The 17657-nt window shown below is 46.0% G+C and overlaps 1 protein-coding gene and 1 long non-coding RNA gene across 2 annotated transcripts in view; one reads left to right on the top strand and one right to left on the bottom strand.

The window, feature by feature from the left end:
- The window catches only part of LOC101701984 (uncharacterized), a 125391-nt gene that overhangs the window by 79711 nt on the left and 28023 nt on the right, over positions 1–17657 (top strand). The window contains exon 2 of the long non-coding RNA XR_015444232.1: positions 10047–17024. This is a non-coding gene — a long non-coding RNA (uncharacterized LOC101701984). The remainder of the gene's footprint in view (positions 1–10046; positions 17025–17657) is intronic.
- Kctd1 (potassium channel tetramerization domain containing 1) overlaps positions 1–17657 on the bottom strand; it is a 193497-nt gene that overhangs the window by 174976 nt on the left and 864 nt on the right. The gene's annotated exons all lie outside the window — the stretch shown is intronic.

Genomic DNA, 17657 nt, shown 5'->3' with positions numbered 1-17657 from the left:
GCCCTCCAGTCTTCTGCCAACCTCAGGGCAAAAATATTTGGAAAATGGCTGAATCTATGCTGAACGCATGGGCACTGTTTCCCTAGCAGTCACCTCCTGAACAGCACAGGACAGCTACTACTCACGCAGCACTGACATTGTGTTAGGTGTAAGAAATGTAGAAATGATTTAAAAGTGTGTAGGAAGGGTTATTTGCAAATACTACACTATACCATTTTATGGAAGGTGCTATAGCACCCATGGATTTGTTATCCACAGGGAGGACACCAAGGGCAAGCAGTACGGCCAACTTCTAGCCCTAAAATGTCATTTTTATCATGTTGCCCTTCTGCTAAAAAGAAAACCTTCCACATTTCCTTCTTTATTGATTCATCTTGTCCTTAGGGCCCTTCTGGCTCTACACTCCCACCTCTCCATCCCTCCACCCACCCTCAGACACCTGAGCGAGGGGTCTGCAGACATGGAGGGGACAGTGGGGCTGTAGCCTGGGCTGCAGACTGAGGGTGCTCTCCAGGGACAACAGGGGTGCAGGCCCCAGGTATGAGAGACCCCAGCAGGAGAGGGGAGCTGGGATCTGACCCGTGTCTCCAAGTGTGCACTGAGCCCAAGTCTGGCAAAGCTGAAGTCGGAGGAGACTCCCCGGGAGAGGCAGACAGGGTGAAAAGAGCAGACGACAGCAGGAGATAGCATTTGGGTGGCAAGTCTGGAGAAGCTGGAGCCCGGGCTGTAAGTGGAGCAGTGGGCGGTGTCCTGGATAAATTTGGCCAAGGCTGGGGGTGCAGGGCTCGGCCTCTGGGTGGGAGGTTACTGAAGGTTGTTTTCAGCAAGGACAGAACATTGTGTGATTTCCAAAGAAAAGATCAGGTTAATGTAAAAAGATTTCAGGGTTACTAAAGAGAAGTGGGAAAATATAGAAAAGTAAAAATTAGGAGATAAGAATCCTTTGATCCAGAGAGAAACATTGATAACGCTGTTAACATCCTAACCACTGCTCGTCACAGCTTCTGTGCCAGGAGGGCTTACCCTGTGCCAGGACGCCCTCCTTCGGTCCTGCAGGGGTGACAGGCTGTGCCCTGGACCCAGGCTGGCTGTCTGCCTCGTCACCTGCACAGTGAGGCAAGGCAGACAAGGAGGGCTCTGTTTAAGATGCAGTGTGGAGTCTGGATTCTCTGATCTGGGACTGGAAAACAGAATTTTGGGGAGAGAGTGGCGGAGCCATGTGGGCGGGCGTCGTTCACAGGAAGGCAGTGAGAAAGGGTGGGTGGAGGGGGGTTGCCTCAGTAATAAAAGGGGGGTGGGCATGGAGGGAGACCTTCAGGAGGAAGGAGCAGCAGGCTTTGATGGCTGTGTGTGCTTGTGTGTGTGTGTGTGTGTGTGTGAGTGTGTGTGTGTGCGCGCGCGCACATCTGTCTAAAATGAAGCCAAGGTGGAGCACCGGATGAGAAAAGCCACATGGATTGTGCCCCACACACCTGGCCGGGGTGGGGGGGCTGCTATGGGAGGGAAGTGGTGGAGAGCAGGAAGGGGGTGACTTCACTCTGGGACATCACAGGAGGGAGCTGCCAGCCAGCTAGAGGTGCACATGATGCGGGGGGGGGGGGGCACGGGTGGCAAACAGCAGTCAGCTGCGTTGGTTCCTACTGAAGTCAGGGGTCCTGAGGTTCCCCAGGAAGGGCGGACAGTATAAAAAAGAGGAAGTTGCCAGGCATAGTGGTGCTCCCCTGTAATCCCAGGGGGAGGCTGAGGCAGGAGGATCACAGGTTTGTTCCAGCCCAGCCGGAGTAATTTATCAAGAACCTGTCTCAAAATTTAAAAATAAAAATATAAAAGGTTTGGGGAAGTAGCTTCCTACAAAGGCCCTGACTTCAATCCCCAGAACCGGGGTTAGAGGGGGGACCTGCAGAGGAAGCTTGGGGATACAGTCAGAGAGGACAGGGCCGTGAGTGGCATGGTACTGGGAACCTAGATCCTAGGGAGTAGCTTCACAGAAGCTTGGAGGTGGGATGTGAACAAGAAGAACGGAACAATCCTCCCCAAACCTCTGCTTCTCCACCTGCCTTTCAGACTCATTTTTCGTGTTCACCTCTTGGTCCCCTAGCCTCCCAGCCCACTGTGCTGTGCGCATCTCTAAGGCCTCCTCATGTTCCCGCCTCCTCCAGCAAGCCTTCTGCTTCGGAGACTTGGTTGATGGTGGCCACCTTGCCCACTGTCATTTGCCTGTCACCTTCAATGCCAGCCTCAGTAGCAGGGGCTTTGCCCTCTCATGGCCCTGTGGTGCCTGATCACAAAGTGCTGATCAGTTGGTTGCTTGTAACCCACAGCACACATCATGTTCTACTCGGATAGTTTGGGCTTTTAAAAATACACTTTCTCTATACACCAGAAGCTCCTCTGCCCTTTTTAGCTTAGTCACAGCTTTGTAAATTCTTCCCACGATACACTCTTCCCTGTCGGGCTGGCATTTTGCAACTCGGCAGCCCGAGAGCTGTGTCTTATTTTCTACTCACTTTCCCTTTTGCATTTCCTCACTGGTCCCTATGGCCATGATCTGCCAAGCCTCCTTGCCCCCACGTTAGGAGAACCCCCATCTCTCAACCCCTGGTGCATTCTGCCGGCATGCCATGTTGCCTAACCATTGGTCTCTACAGATGTTCGTCCATCTGGGGGAATGACAGTGGGTATATTCTGCTCCCACTGCTTCTTTGGGTTCAAAATGTGATGGCTTTCAACCACCCATCTTGGCAACTATGGTGGCAGATGTCAGATCTTGATGCAAGCTCCACAACTTCATCCCTGAGACCCAGGAAGAACCCTGCTCCATAAACATGAGCATGAATATCAGCAAGAAAGAGCTATACTGAGAGTGGAGCAGATGACAATATCTACTGTTTTCTAAATGCTTGCTACATGGCCAGCACTATACGAGGGCTCTCACAGACGCTGGTTCGTCAATCTTCCCTTCCCTGCTTGCCTCTCTCCCGTGCCCTGTGGAATCCCGGGCCGCTCTGAAATCACAGCAATGCTAGGTGGGCTCCCCAGGCTTCCCCAGGACGGGGGTGGAGCCAAGATCTCTCAGTTTGGGGAGGCAATGCCGTTTGTCTTTCTTCCAGACATCCCAGGCCTCTGGGGTACATGCTGTGACGATATTCCACTGCATAAGCAATGGTTGATGGGGCTCTAATTAATTAAAAAGAGAAGGCGTAGTTTAAGAGGAAGTTTCCTTAAAAAGAATAAACCATCTTCCCAATTTTGGTTTTTAAACTTCACGTCTGCTTAGGGCTCATTACCATTTGGGTTGGAAAGTGGTAGAAACCCAGCAATATTGATGTTGAAAAAATAGAGCCATAATGACTCCCTATTTCTTTAAAGTGTTCGGGAAATTTTTCAGTTAGGAAGTAAAAAGGGAACCTCCCTGAGAAACGTGACTGGATTCGGTGACAAGCCAAGATCAGATTGGGTGTTCCAGGTCAGCTGAACGATGGGCCACACTGGGGAGCTGCTGAGGTCCCGATCGGACGGAAGTTAGAAATGAAGCCTTTTAGGATACGTTCTGTCCTGCGTTGGGCAACGCCGTCCTGCTCTGAAAAGGCAAAAAGAGCACACTCTGGAAGGACATGGCTTGACAAGGACAACCTGTGGGCGGGGAGGTGGAGGGAGGTGACAGCTGGGCCCGGGAAGCGGAAGCCAGTGATGGAGGAGAGGATTTCTGTTTCCTGCTGAAGCACCGGTGCTTAGTTGGCTCGGGCTGCGGTCGCCGGGACACCTTCCGACTGGGTGGCTTACGCAGAGGAAATGTGTTTCTCATGCTGCCTGAGGCCGGGAAGCCCAAGATCCGGTGCTGTGGATTCAGCGTCCGGAGAGGGCTCCCTTCCCGGCTTACAGGCAGCTGTCTTCTTGCTGTTTCTGACGTGGCCTTTTGAGCATAGCAGACAGTGAATTCTCTGTGTCTTCTTATGAGGACACCAATCTTACCAGATGAGGGTCCTTCTCTATGATCTCATTTAGTCCAAATTATGGCCTTCTCTCCAAATCTAGTAGCAGTGGGATTTATGGCTTCAGAGTATGAATGGGGGCTACAGACAGAGAGGTTCTTTTGTAAATGGTGGAAAGCTAAGAGCAGGGGCCAATGGAAAGAGGACAGATGGAGCAATGAGGAGGGACAGCCAGGAAGAAGGGAGAACTAGGCGGGATGTGGAGGGCAACTGTAATATTGAGAGCAGAGTGGACATTTCTCAATTAATCAGGAGCTCCTGGGAGGCTAAGACAGGAGGATCACAAGTCAAGCCCAGCCTTAGTGAGCTTTAGTGAGACCGTTTCAAAATAATAAAAGGGCTAGAGACGTACGTAACTCAATGCAAAAGTCCCCAGATTCAATCCTCAGTATTAGGAAAGAAATCAGGAGCAAATTTATCTAAGGGGGAGTAGGTTTGGGATTTAAGAAGAGTAAAAAATCCAGAACAGCTTCCATGAAGAATAAGATAAGAAGTTATGTGGGGGCTGCCAAGTAAGATGAAGGGGCCACCTGAGGCGGGCCACCGAGACTGCCATCTGGACATTGACTTGAATGCCACCTCTTCATAAAGGTCTCATCTGACCCCTTGTCTTCAGTTTTTGCACAGCACTTAATCCTATCTGATTAAAGTTTCCTCCTCCCACCCCAAGAATGTAAATTCCGTGAGATCGTAGCTCTTTTTGCCTTGTTCATCACTTGATTTTTAAGGCTTAGGGTAGTGCCTGGCACAGCAAAAACTGTGCAAATATTGCCTAAATGGACAAACGACTTCCGCATGGCACCAAACCGAAGAACTATATGGCAATCTGCTACTGTCACTCAGCTTCCCAGAAACAAAAGAGAGGTGAGTGGAAGGGTGTCTGAGGCTTAGCGTCACCACGCCAGGAAGGACAAAGAGGTCAAGGAAAGGGGGAAGGAAGGGTGATGGTGAGAACCCAGGCAGAATAAGGAGGGAGAGAGGACAAGGATTTCTTCCTTGGGCGGGGAATAAGGAGGAGGCAGAGAAGGCACTGAGCTCAAAAGCAGGTCTGGTGGGAGTGCGTGGGGGGTAGCGTGCTGCTCTGGAGCAGGAGACTGCTGTGTGGGAGGTGCCGAGGGGCAGAAATGTCCCAGTGGGTGGGCCCCATGCAGCAGAAGTGATGTTTGGCTCTTGGACTCACTGTGACGCAGGGCAGCCTTATCTGTCACGTGGCCCAGGACTCTTGATTCTAAGAGTTCACTGGAACCGACAGAATAAAGGGCTGTGTGGCCCAGCAAGTTTACAAAATGCTGAGTCCCATATCATAAGACTTCTACAAACCTTCAAAATACTTAAGAAAACTCTAAAAGAGAGTATAGTGTTTCTCAAATTTATTTGACTGATGAGTCGTTTTTGAATTTCCCTCCAGGAGGAGCTTCAGGGCCCACTGTTCCCCTCAAACAGAGGTTCTCAAAGTGAGGCTCCTGGAACAGCAGCATTGGGAGCCTGTTAGAAATGCAAATTCTCAGGCCTTACTCTGGACCTAACTGATCCGCAACTCTGGGAGTGCAGCCAGGGATCTGTTTTTAACAAGTGCTCCGGGCACTGCTGATGGACACTAAAGTGTGAGAATTACTGAGCTAGAAAATATTTTGGGAGGCTGATTCATATTCATAGTTGGGAAAGGTTGTTTGTTAAGGGGTTTGATAAGTCATTCAAGATCATGCTGAAATCATATAGGATGGCTGCGGAAATTGAAATAGAATAGAAAACTTTGAGTTCAGTGGCAATGTGCAGATCACTAGATTGTAAAACTTAGTAAGAGTTTAATTAATGTCACATCAAAAATTAACAAAAATGCTTTCAAATTGACTTTTCCCCCAGATTATTTATACCGTATGTCCTTCTGTTAGCAGGAACCAAGAACCGAGGCCTTTCCAACGTACTTTTCAAGTTGTCGGGGAGGAGGGTGAAAGAAAGAGAATTAGATTCGAAATTTATTTCCTTTCTCCATTTCTCCTTTGACAGAGGTTCCAAAAAAGGTAATTACGAGGCTGAAAGGTAGATAGGGTAGCAACAAAAAGGGAGAAGACAGATCATTTGTAAGCTACGTCATTAGCTCTTGAATAACCCAAAACTGGCCTAAATATCTGTGTGGCTACAAAAACTCACATTTAAAAACTGATGTTAAAACCAGTGATTTGGTAGCCTGTGCAGTGATGCTTGCCTGTAATTCCAGCTATTTGGGAAGCTGAGGGAGGAGAACCACAAGTTTGAACTGAGCTGGAGTAGCTTAGCAACTTAGCAAGATCCTGTCTTGAAATAAAAAGAGCAGTGGTAGAGTGTTTTAGTATACACAAGGCCCTGGGTCCAATCCCCACTACCATGAAAATTAAAAATAAATGAAGTAGGGGCTGGGGATTTAGCTCAGTGGCGCTGCACCTGCCTTGCAAGCGCAAGGTCCTGAGTTCGATCCCTGGTATGGAAAAAAAAATAAATTAAATAAATAAAGTAAAAACAAATTATTTGCAAAGAGTTTTTTACATCAATCCACTTAGAAGCAATTCACTCACTTTCAGAATACAAGATTAGGGCTGCAGATTTAGCTCTGTGGTTCCGGCACCTGCCTCAAAATACAAGATTACTGTGTTAACACAGAAACTTACCAGAAGGTAGAATGTTTAGGAGTTAAATTTTTTAACTTCCTTACTCCTTAGCAGAATAATATGGAAATGTTCTTGCCAGACATTTATAGTTTGCAGAACAGCTGTCAAAAATAACTCAGCTATATGAACATTTCAACTGTGCAATGAAAAAAAATTCAAAAAGGGAATCTGGGTACATGTTTTCAAGTGTAAGAGCTGAATCTAAGCCTAAGTCTAAAATGCATTTTGACTCAGAATTTTCTTTAAGAAGGAAGAAGAGACAAAGACACTTGAACAATTATGCAGAGCTAAATGATCAAGCCTTTTAAATGAGTTGAGCTTCAGCTAGAAATAGTCTTAGTTTCAAATGCATTTAGACCTGTTAGAAGTGAAAGAATAGCATTGTGCGTTGATTTGCATAAACACAAAGGTTTAATTGGGAGAAAAATGCTAAGAGATGCCCCTGATTGCTTAAGGTGGAAGTCTGCACACCTCCATCCCAGTCACCTACCCAGCCCTGGCTCACCTCCCAGCAGCAGGCAGGATTGGCAGGGCCCTGGAGACTCCACTGGTCACGAACTCCCATGGCTAAGTAGAGTAAGTGGGGACAGCTGAACTGGGTGCCGGCTACGGGATATCCACTTTTCTACAGCGATCCACCTACATTTCTTATGTAGCTAGTGTGACTTGTGCAACCTTTGGATAATTCACTTGTCACCTAGTTTGCAACTTTGAAATATAATATTTCGGCCACTGAAAAGGCTTCTTTCTGAAATTTCAGCCCTCATTTAGGGGCTTATTGATTCTACCAAACCTCTTGTGGGCCACAGACAGACAAAGTCACTGGATGCCAGATCCCAAACCCTCCGACCCTGACTGAGACAGGCATTTGTGACCACAGAGGGGCTGAGTTAGACCACACTGCAGATGACTTTCTTTCACCACTGTGAGTTCCAGGATCTCACGGGAAAAGTGCTGTTCTTGTCCTTGACCCTCACTTGTGAGAGGGAGGTAACCATCATGTAGAAAAGAATCTTGATCCTTCTGAAATGCTGAGTGACCACTGCCAGGTGAGAGAAGCACTAAGCAAGGGAAGTGGAAGCAATCTGAATCTTTGCAGGCCACTTGCCTCTCTGAAAATGGCTGGGAGACTGTCACTATCTAAGGGTCCCTGATGCAAATTTTAATGAGTAAGACATTAAAAAAATTCACACACTTTATCACATACAGTTGCAACGTGAGCCCCATATTTTCTCATTGTTGATCTCCCTTCTCTCTAAATCACGCTGGCAGCTAACAGGGGACCCACCACTTAGCAATTAATGTGAAATATGATGAAACATCAAAAAATGTGATGAATGTTTAAATTCTTTTTTTTATACAGTTGCATTCATCATTGGAATCTTGTACCTGTACAGGATGCATCTTGGTTCTTATTTTTTCCCCATTCCCCTGCCCTCCCTTCACCCCCTCCACCCTTCCCTATTTACAAAGACTTCATTTCCATTTTTTCCTTTTCTCATATTTTTTTCTTTTCCCTTCTTTCCTTTTCCCTTCCCCTCCCACTTTCCCTATTTCTTTAGACATTTTCTGCCTATTTCACAGTATTAATTATACATTTTAATTCTTATTTACACTTTTAGTTTTTTACACCAGAGAAACTATTCGGTATTTACACGTGTGTCCTATTTATTTCACTTAAGAGTATGGGCTCAATGTGCATCCACTTAGCTATAAATGTCTCTAGTTTCTCATTCTTTATGACTGAATAGTACTCCATTTTATGAAAACAAAAACAAAAACAAAAAAACACATCTTCTTTATCCAGTCTCTGGTTGATGGGCAACTGGGCTGTTTCCAAGTTTTAACTATTATAAACTGTGCTGCTATAAACATGGGTGCATATATATTACTGTGGTTTGATTCTTTTAATTCTTTTGGGAAGATACCCAACAAGGGAATAGCTGGGTCAAATGGGACTTCCAATCCTAGTTCTTTGAGGTATCTCCATACTGATTTCCACAGTGGTTGCACCAGTCTGCACTCCCACCAACAATGGAGAAGGGTTCCTTTCTCTCCACACCCCAGCCAGCATTTGTTATTGGTTGATTTCTTGATAGCAGCCACTCTTTCTGGGGCGAGGTGGAATCTCAGGGTTGTTTTCATCAGGGTTTCTCAAATGATGAGTGATATTGAACACTTTTTCATATGTTTATTTGCTGCTCTTACTTCTTTGTCTGAGAAATGTCTGTTCATTTCAGATGCCCATTTTTGAATTGGGTCTTTATATTTGGGGGCTTTGACTTTTTTGAGTTCTTTATATATTCTAGATAGTAGACCTTTGTCTGAGGAACAGCTGGTAAAAATTTTTCCCACATTGTAGCTTGTCTCTTAGCTCTGTTGGTGGTTTCTCTTGCAGTGCAGAAGCTTTTTAATAAGATGAGATCCCAGTTGTTGATTCTTTGTGCTAGTTCCTGTGCTACTGAGGATTTGTTCATAAAGTCTTTTCCTATGCCAATGTCTTTGAGAGTTCTAACTTGCCTCCCAGCAAGTTTAGTGTTTCTGTCTTAATATTTAGATCTTTAATCCACTTTGATTTTAGTTTAGTGCATGGTGACAGATCGGGGTCTAGTTTTAATCTTCGGCAAGCTGAAATCCAGTTTTTCCAACACCATTTACTAAAGAGGCTATCTTCCCTCCAGATGAATGTTTAAATTCTTAAAAATTTATTACAGTAAAAGACACACTTCCATTAATCCCCCTCAAAGAACTCCGCTCGCACCAAATCACTTACCCCATTGTTCTTGCCACTGTCTGAAGAAGTTCGGAAGTTGCTGTGATTTGAATATGGGGGGTCCCCTAAAAGCCTCATATGTTTGGGAGGTTGCTGGATCATGGGAGACTATACTCACCTGCAGATCAGTCCAGTACTGAGTTCATAGCTGAATGTGCTGTTAGAGGTGGGGCCCAGTCGGGAGAGGGAGGTTCCTGGGTGTGAAGCCTGTGTCTCCTTCCCCATCTCCTCCCTTCCACCTGCTCTGAGCAGGTGTTGGTTGGAACAACTTTCCTCCACCCAGGTGCTTCCACCATGCTGTTTCTGAGTTGAGCCAGCGAACCATGGACTGGACTGAAATTTCTAAAACTGTGAGCCAAAATGAACCTCTCCTTCTATAAATTGTGGGTGTCAAGTATTTTGTCCCAACAATGAGAAAGTGACTGAGACAGAAGTTCTCTTTTATAGGTGTCTTTAGTTGTGCTGTGGTGTCTGCCTTGATGCCCTGAATCAAACAGTCGAAGCAGTTACCTTTCATGGTCATATTGACTTTGGAGAAGAGCCTGAAGTCAAACCATGCCAGATTTGGTAGATAAGGTGGATGAGGACACACCATGATGTTTTCACAAGCCTGCCTTTCTGTTTTTTTGGTACCAGGGCTCAAACTCAGGACCTTGGACTTGCGAGGCAGGCAGCAGCACCACTGAGCTAAATCCCCAGCCCCTAAGCCTGCCTTTCTGTTGGACGGCACTCAGCAGCGGAATTCACCATACTTTTGGTCACATGTTGTAAAAGTCCCCACAAAAGGGACTTCCAGAACTGCTTCAGAAACTGGCAAGAATGATGGCATATGTGTGTTCATTGTGAGGGAATCTGTTTTGGGGGGATTAATGGCAATGTGTCTTTTACTATTATACATTTTTTAAATGTAAATATGCACCATATGTTTTCGATCATACTGAAATATTACGATCCTGCTGTTAATTTGTTTTCCTGTGTCCCAGTATAAATGTGAGCAAAAGTATATATACTTCTTTTGCATGACTTTATTTCTGTCTTTCTTGTAGGGTGGGGCAAAGTATTTTTTCCTCATTTCATAGGGTGGCTAAGGGGATTGGAAGAGATAATGTATGGATGAGGATTCAGTGAACTAATACAGTTCAAAGGCTTGGAAAATCAGGCTGGCACAAAGAATCATTGGACTGGTGCTGCACACTTAATTCCTACGACAACTTCTGATGTGATTTTCATTACTCCCTTTGTACAAAGAATGAAACCAACGTTTAGGGACACACAGGTAACAGTGGATTCACAGATCCAAGCAACTGGAAGAGCAAGTTTTCAGCACCCCACAGAAGAGGGGTGGAACACAAAAGACTGTTCCATTCATTTCATGGTGACACAAGACTGCTTAAAACAGAGTTGTCATCTTTTACTTGTATTCCTCTTAGTTGGCCTAGAGTCCTCTCAACCAAACCATGTGACAGCATGGCTGAAGCTAAGTGGAGGTTGATGGCCCTCTCTTCTGTTGATCTGATTAGAGCACAGAACAGTAGACCTCTTTCTTATCATTCCTGTCTCTAAGAAACCAGTAAGTGCATTTCAGCAAGACTACAGTTCCTGAAGTCTCCTCCTTGGCTCACAGCCAGAAGGAAATGGCCCACGTCCAGGTGCTAACCATCCCAGGTGTCTCTGTTGAGCCTCAGCTGTTCGCCTGAAGAAGCCAAGGCAAGTATTAAACGGTAGTTTGGCCTCTCTTTCCTTCCAGGATGGGACAATGCCAGAAACTGAGCAAAAGACCCGAGGCTTGGAAAGACCAAGAGTTTACTTGTGAGTGTGTCACTGCCATCTGCTGGCTGGAATGGGTATCAGAGCAGCTCCAAAGCAGCTGTGTGTACGGGAAGCAACTCAGTGATTCCACTGTGGGACAGAGCCTGGGTACATTCACATCATTTCATAGCTCAGTTCTAAGTGGGCGCCTACTTGGAAATCCCATAACAACCATGCCCAGGAGGACCTTCACTCGAGTCATCAAAAGGTAAAGCTGAGGACCATCTTTGAAACAACGTCCCATTTGGCATCAGTAGTTCCCCAGATCAGATGTGGTCTGTTCCCAAATGATTGATCTAATTGGCTAGAAAAAGCCTGTCACCATCAGGCTGGAGCATCTGGTAGAACTTGGACCCTCTTGTCAATGGCAAAAAAGTACTTACGGGGAAGTGAAATTACTATCTGGCTTTACTCTTGTGTTCTTTAAAACTCTGTTCATGCATCCAACAATTATTTATTGGGAACTTGTGCTGTGTGCCAGGCACTCCATGGATATCCTCTGAGCCTTTACTATATGCTGGGCATACACACCCCATTATATCTCATTTAATCCTCAGAACACAACCAAGGCTGTCACTGTCCCACTTATTATTAGCTCACATTGTTTTCTCACTTACAGTTCAGAAAACCATTTTACACTTCAGAAAATGGAGGCTTAGTAATATTAAGTAATATAAACAAACCAGAACTAGATGGAGGGAGATTTGAGGATGAGTTGGTGGAGTGGATGGGTTTGGGAGAAAACTGTGAACACTATGGACCAATGCAGCCTTTTTATTTTCATCCAGAGAGTCTTCGGCTTTTGTTTGAGACTCATTTTCTGTTCTACTGGCTAAAAACCTGTAGCAAAGTGCAAGTGCTATGAAAATGGGAAGTGATGCTAGCAAGACATGCTTGGGAAAGATTTATCAGGAAGACTATCCCTTCCTCTAGCAAGTATTTGAAATGTGTCTAGTTAACATTCTCTTCAGCTCATAAGTCTTCTTCTTAATAGAAGCCTCGGTGTGGGCAGCAAGGGCTGAACTGTCGGTTTTCATTGCATAGAAAATGAATCCAAATCTTGGTTGGCAGAACAGAGTATGAGTGAGTAATAGATTTGCTCAGAAAGAGCTGAAAGACAACTCCAATGTGCTGATCCCAACAATCTCCAACCATTTTTAATTTCTCTCAGTGTAAGAGTAGGGTGCTGGTGTTGGTGGAGTGGCCCTTAGGGTGGTAGAGGGGGAAGGGAAGATGAGGAGGGGAGAGAATGAAGTTGCTGGGACAGCAGAAGAGTACTCTGCTGAGTATCTGTGAGCTATGGACTGGGCAGAGAGAGCTCCAGGGGTACTTGGTGCAGTAGAACAGCCAGCAGTGGGGTCTGGTGGTTGCCTGCTGGGCCAGAATCCCTGCTCTGCCAGGAGCCCAGTCTTGGACCTTGGACAAGTCACATAGCCTTCCCAGTCCTCAGTTCTTTCTCCTGTCAGATGGGCATATGATAATATTTTGCCTCTCAGTGTTCTTTGGAGAGAAGGGAGATTTGGTGAGACATCGGGGACTGACCACAGTTACTTGCTCCTCTAAATCTTACCAGGGATATAACCAGTGCCAAGAGGCTCAGAGCAGGTGCATATGGTAGGATGGATGTGGATGGAGGGACTGAGCAGTCAAGTAGCATGGACCAGGACTGGGGTGGTACCTCCCAAGATCCTACCCTGTGGCACACCAAACACCACCTATGTGCCCACGGGTCTGACAAATGTACTCTTATTCTTCCTCTTAACAAAACATATAAGGCAGGTTGGAGAGATATTATTGCTCTTGTTTTTATAGAAGAAATGGTTCCCCTGGTGACTTGGCTAGAATGAAGGATTTTTTTCCCCAACTGGTGCTTGTCGTCTAGGCTACCCACATGAGAACCACCAAGAAAAGACCCTTACAGAATCACATTTGTGTATCAAACCACCATGCAGAGTGGTATTCATTCACATTGTTTCTTGGAAATAACTGGAACCTGAATTTCCTGGAAGGAGCTCCAACCTGGAATTCCCTGGAAGGAATACAACCAGAAAGGGAAGAACTATTATAAAACCTTTATGGCAGATTTCTTTTACTGAAATTTTCTTCTTAATAAATTTTGATGTTGAAAGAAAAAAAATGCCCAGCTTTAGACTATATTAAATCAATCAACTCCTCATCAACTAATGTTATTTTGGTGGTGAGTAACATATTGGGGAAAATTATTTCCTGATTGTTATGCATGGTGGTGGAAACAAGTTTTGGAGAAATAAGAAGAAATGCAAAGAATGGACAGGTATGAGAAATACAAAACTCAGTGTTCATCTAAGAAAAGTATGACAATGTCGCTGTGAGAAAGTTAGAGACACTTGATGGACAGTAGGGTCTAAAATCTAACTGGGAGACTGTTGGTCTAAGGACTTTTAAGTCCTTAGATTTTTTTTTTTCAGTGAGCAACTTGAAATAATTATGTCAGTTAGTTGATGGAAATGAGCTTTTAGTTGAACAGTAATTTTTATAGTAATTTAACACTTTCATAATATTTTAACGCAATTAATTTGTATTATGATAGACTCTTGATTTTGTTCCAGTGGGTTAAGGACAGGGCTATTTCCGTGATGAATCTGAACTTAGCTAGAGTGGGATGAATGGAACGTCACAGTGCAGGTCCTAAGAGAGGGATCTGGGATCGCAGGGTGAGAAGGGCAGGCAGATGAGTACCTGATGCATTCACGAGTACTGACGGACCAAACGGAGCAATTTCAGAACAGCCAGATGCTCTGGTTTCCTCTGTGAATTCAGTTAAACTGGAAGTGAATGAGGTTTATCATTGCTGCACGTTGTGAATACTAGAAATGAAGGGAAAGCCACGAAGCCCATCCAGCCTTTCCGATCCCAAGGTTGACTTGATTAATGTGCTCAGAACTCAGGCATCCACTTGACACTCCTCTCTTCTCAGTCGACCCAGCCAATCCTTTCCTAGGTTGTGCAAATCTTACCTTCTAAACAGCTCTCAAACCCTTCTGTCACTGTGTCCCTCCCACTGCCGTTAACCTAGCCAGGGCTGTATCTGCTCCTGACTGGGTGATGCTAAGAACCTTCCCAGGGCTACACTTTAGCCACCCTGGGTTCCTCTAATCCCATCTCTTTGTGCCTCCAGAGTTGCTCTTTCTATGTACAAATCTCACTGTCACGGCTCCCCTTCTCCAGGTCTCCCCTCCATGTCACTCTGAGGGTGAAGATAGGTGCCTGTCCCCCTGCCTACTCTCTGGTCCCTTCCATCTCCCTCTCTCAACTCCAGCGTCAGCCTTTGCTCCACCACTCCCAGCTTGGCAAAGGCTGTTCCCTCACCCCTCTACCTAGTACTGTCTCTGTTCTCTATCTATTGCCCTGCATCTCTGTCACTTAGATCTCAGAGGGCAGCACTTTCCCTGGAACCTCACCCCAGTCTTGGCCATTTTGCTGCTGTTTGGTTCACACTGAGTCCTACATTCCCTATCCTTCAAAGCACTAATCTGTCAGATGTTCATTTATTCAATTAATACCTGGCTCTCTAATCATAAACCCAGGGATATGGGAACTCTGAATACTTCTTCTCAACATCATGTCTCCAGCATCTAACACAGTGCTTCCCATACAGGAGGGACAAATAAATATTTGTTTCATAAGAGATAATCTGTTCTACCTTTTTGCAGTTATTGCAAACAAAACTCATCAACATACATGTAGCACATTTATTTTTATGAATGGGAAGCCAGGAAAAATGAGTTGTTTCTCACTTTAGCATGAGTAAGCCATGAAACTGAGCACACAACGCTTGCATCCCACACTCTCACTTTTATTCCCAAGAGGGTTCATCCTAGAGATGGAAAAAATAAATGCTCCATTTGCTTGGGAAATTTTAAATTGCAGTCCAAAACAAGGTTCAGAAATGCAGCCAGTAAAGAACTAAAGCCTCAGTGAACAAATGGTTCACAAGCATCTTTTGAGTGACTCAAAAGCAATGTAAAGGGAAAAAGACCTTAGTCGAAAACTTCATTTTTCAGAATTACAGAACAATCACTTTGCTTTTAGAACACAAAGACATAAAGCATTTGTGTGAACAACTGTTATTGTTAAACACAGAGCCAAATGGAAATTTCATTTCAGAAAGTTCTCCGATTAATACATCTCTCCCTAATTACTCTCACATTTAAAATAAATTTCGTTGATGAATAACTTGACTCCAGCAAGTCCATAATGCATCATTTGATGCATATTGAATTAATGTTTTCATTATCTAGCAGAAGTCTAATTGTGGTTACTTTCCCAGGAGTTGGGCAGGATATAATCTGTGCAATAATTGCTGAATACTCACCCCCAAATAAATAACTCTCATCAGATGAAGTTGGTCAGTAAATCACAATTTCAGCCATTATTGAGCAGCCCTACTATGCAAGCCCTGGCAAAGAATTACAAACAGGAAAATCGTAGAGCTAGAAGAGAGACCTCTAGCGTGTGTTAGAGAACTTTATATTGTGCTTCGGGCATAATTAATACAGCAAAATCACTGCAGTCACCCTGCATACTGTGGTGGGAGATCTTCATAACTAGCATTCACATGCCATTCATTGAAACACTTCTTCCCAGCAAACGTATGGCATTTTTGCCTTGTTAGGTACTGTCTTCCTATAAACAAAAGCCTAACTCAATGAAGTTTTCTTGTGATGCAAAGTTTTAAAGTTCCGTGGTCACCTCTGCAACCTGATTAGTAGACATTTAACTTACAGTCCTCACTGACAATCGCTAATCATTCTTTCCATGCAGGCAGCAGCGGGATTCCGGAGGAGTTTAATGCTCAGAATGCTCACAGTCAGAGTTCAGCCTCCTAAACACCAGCCCCTCCTCATAAGCCAAATGCCACCCAAATAGAAACACGAGGAGGAAATTGGCGTCTTGCCCATTCTCCCGGAGACAAATGGATCCACTACTGTTTTAAATTCACCAAGTAGGCTAGCTATTAGTTTCCACAGTTTCCTAGATAATGCAGGTGAATTCCTTGATGTAGAATCAGATTTAATGAATCATTCTATGGCACCAGCCTCAGCCATTAAAAATCCTTTATTTTCTCCTTTTCCACATTAAAAATACATTTGAGATAGACTCAGAAAATGTTTCTCTAAAACGCACACACTTGCACACAAAACAGGAGGTCTCTTAAGGAGTCTACTGCTGAGAAGGTAAAAGCATTTTGCTCATTTTTAATTTGCTAAAACAATCCAAGCATGCTTGGTACCCAGAGGGTATTCTCAAATAAACTTGTATCTGTAGCTGCCAGCTTAGTTGATTGAAAACAGAAGGCAAACGTTTCTTAAAGAATGAGTATGTTAAACTGTTATGTCTCTCCCAGTACCACAAGGACACACACACACACACACGCACACACGCACACACACACACGCCTGCAAGCACACAAAGATTTGCTCGAAAGCAGAGAGGTCTACGATCTAAAAGGCAGTGCAGCATTTGTACCAAATTACTTCTGCCTACTGCTGGGCACCGCTTAGCGAGGAGGCCAGGGCCAGGAGCACACTGGACAGTTCCTGCGTACTGGTCTCCACGTACAAAGCCGACGGCCCCGGTGCAACTTTGCTAACTTAGTTGGCTCCCGCCCAGCCGGCCCCCGGAGCACAGTCACGGTGAAAACGTTTTTATGCCGGAAAATCATTTCCACGACAGTGTAAGTGTTCGAAAGCACAAAGGCAGACATTCGACCCGCGGTAGCTGGCAGTTGCGTACGCGGGGCGGCCGCGCAGAGCTCGCGTCCAGGTAAGGGACCCCGCACCCGGGGATGGCTTCCTCTTGCCGGCTTTCTGGGGGCTCCAGCTCACTTAAACGCGAATCCACCACCGGCGCGCGCCCCCCACCCCGTTCTTTTCCCAGGAGGCGCGGATTCTTTATTTTTCAGCCAGGTCCCTCTTGGGGGCAGGAGAGGAAGCACACTTCACATTTCCACCGGGGGGCGGCGGGCCGGGTGGGGAAGGAGGTCAGGAAGGAGCCGAACTGCAACCCCCGCCCACCTCTGCGCCCCGAACGCCGCTTCCGAGGGAGCAGGCGGGAGGCAGCCGGGAGCCCTGTCCCTTTAAGGGAATCGTGGCCGCCGGAGGGGAGGGAAGGACGCGGCCCGGCAGGGCGCTGCGGGCGGGCGGCGCCGAACCCAGCCGTTACCTGCGGCGCCCACCTCTCCGACCCGGCGCCCGTGCCCTTTGTCGGGGACGGTGGGAGGAAGAGGGAGGAACGAGGGCTTTTTAAAAATAAATGCAACATTTGCACCGGGAAGGGGGGTGGTCTGGGGCTGGGAGGGGTGGGAGGGGGCTTTAAAGGCGCCCGGGCGGGCGGAGGCAGCGAGTCGGGCTCAGCCCGGCTGGAAACGGACAAGGACCGCGCTGGGAACCGGCCGCG

Source organism: Heterocephalus glaber, unplaced genomic scaffold (genome assembly GCF_053883595.1).
Source record: "Heterocephalus glaber isolate CG9 unplaced genomic scaffold, H.glaber_assembly_v1.0 deba00000331, whole genome shotgun sequence".
NCBI classification, from domain to species: Eukaryota; Metazoa; Chordata; class Mammalia; order Rodentia; family Bathyergidae; genus Heterocephalus; species Heterocephalus glaber.
The sequence above is the reverse complement of the archived record's forward strand: the minus strand, read 5'-3'. Positions and strand labels throughout refer to the sequence as shown.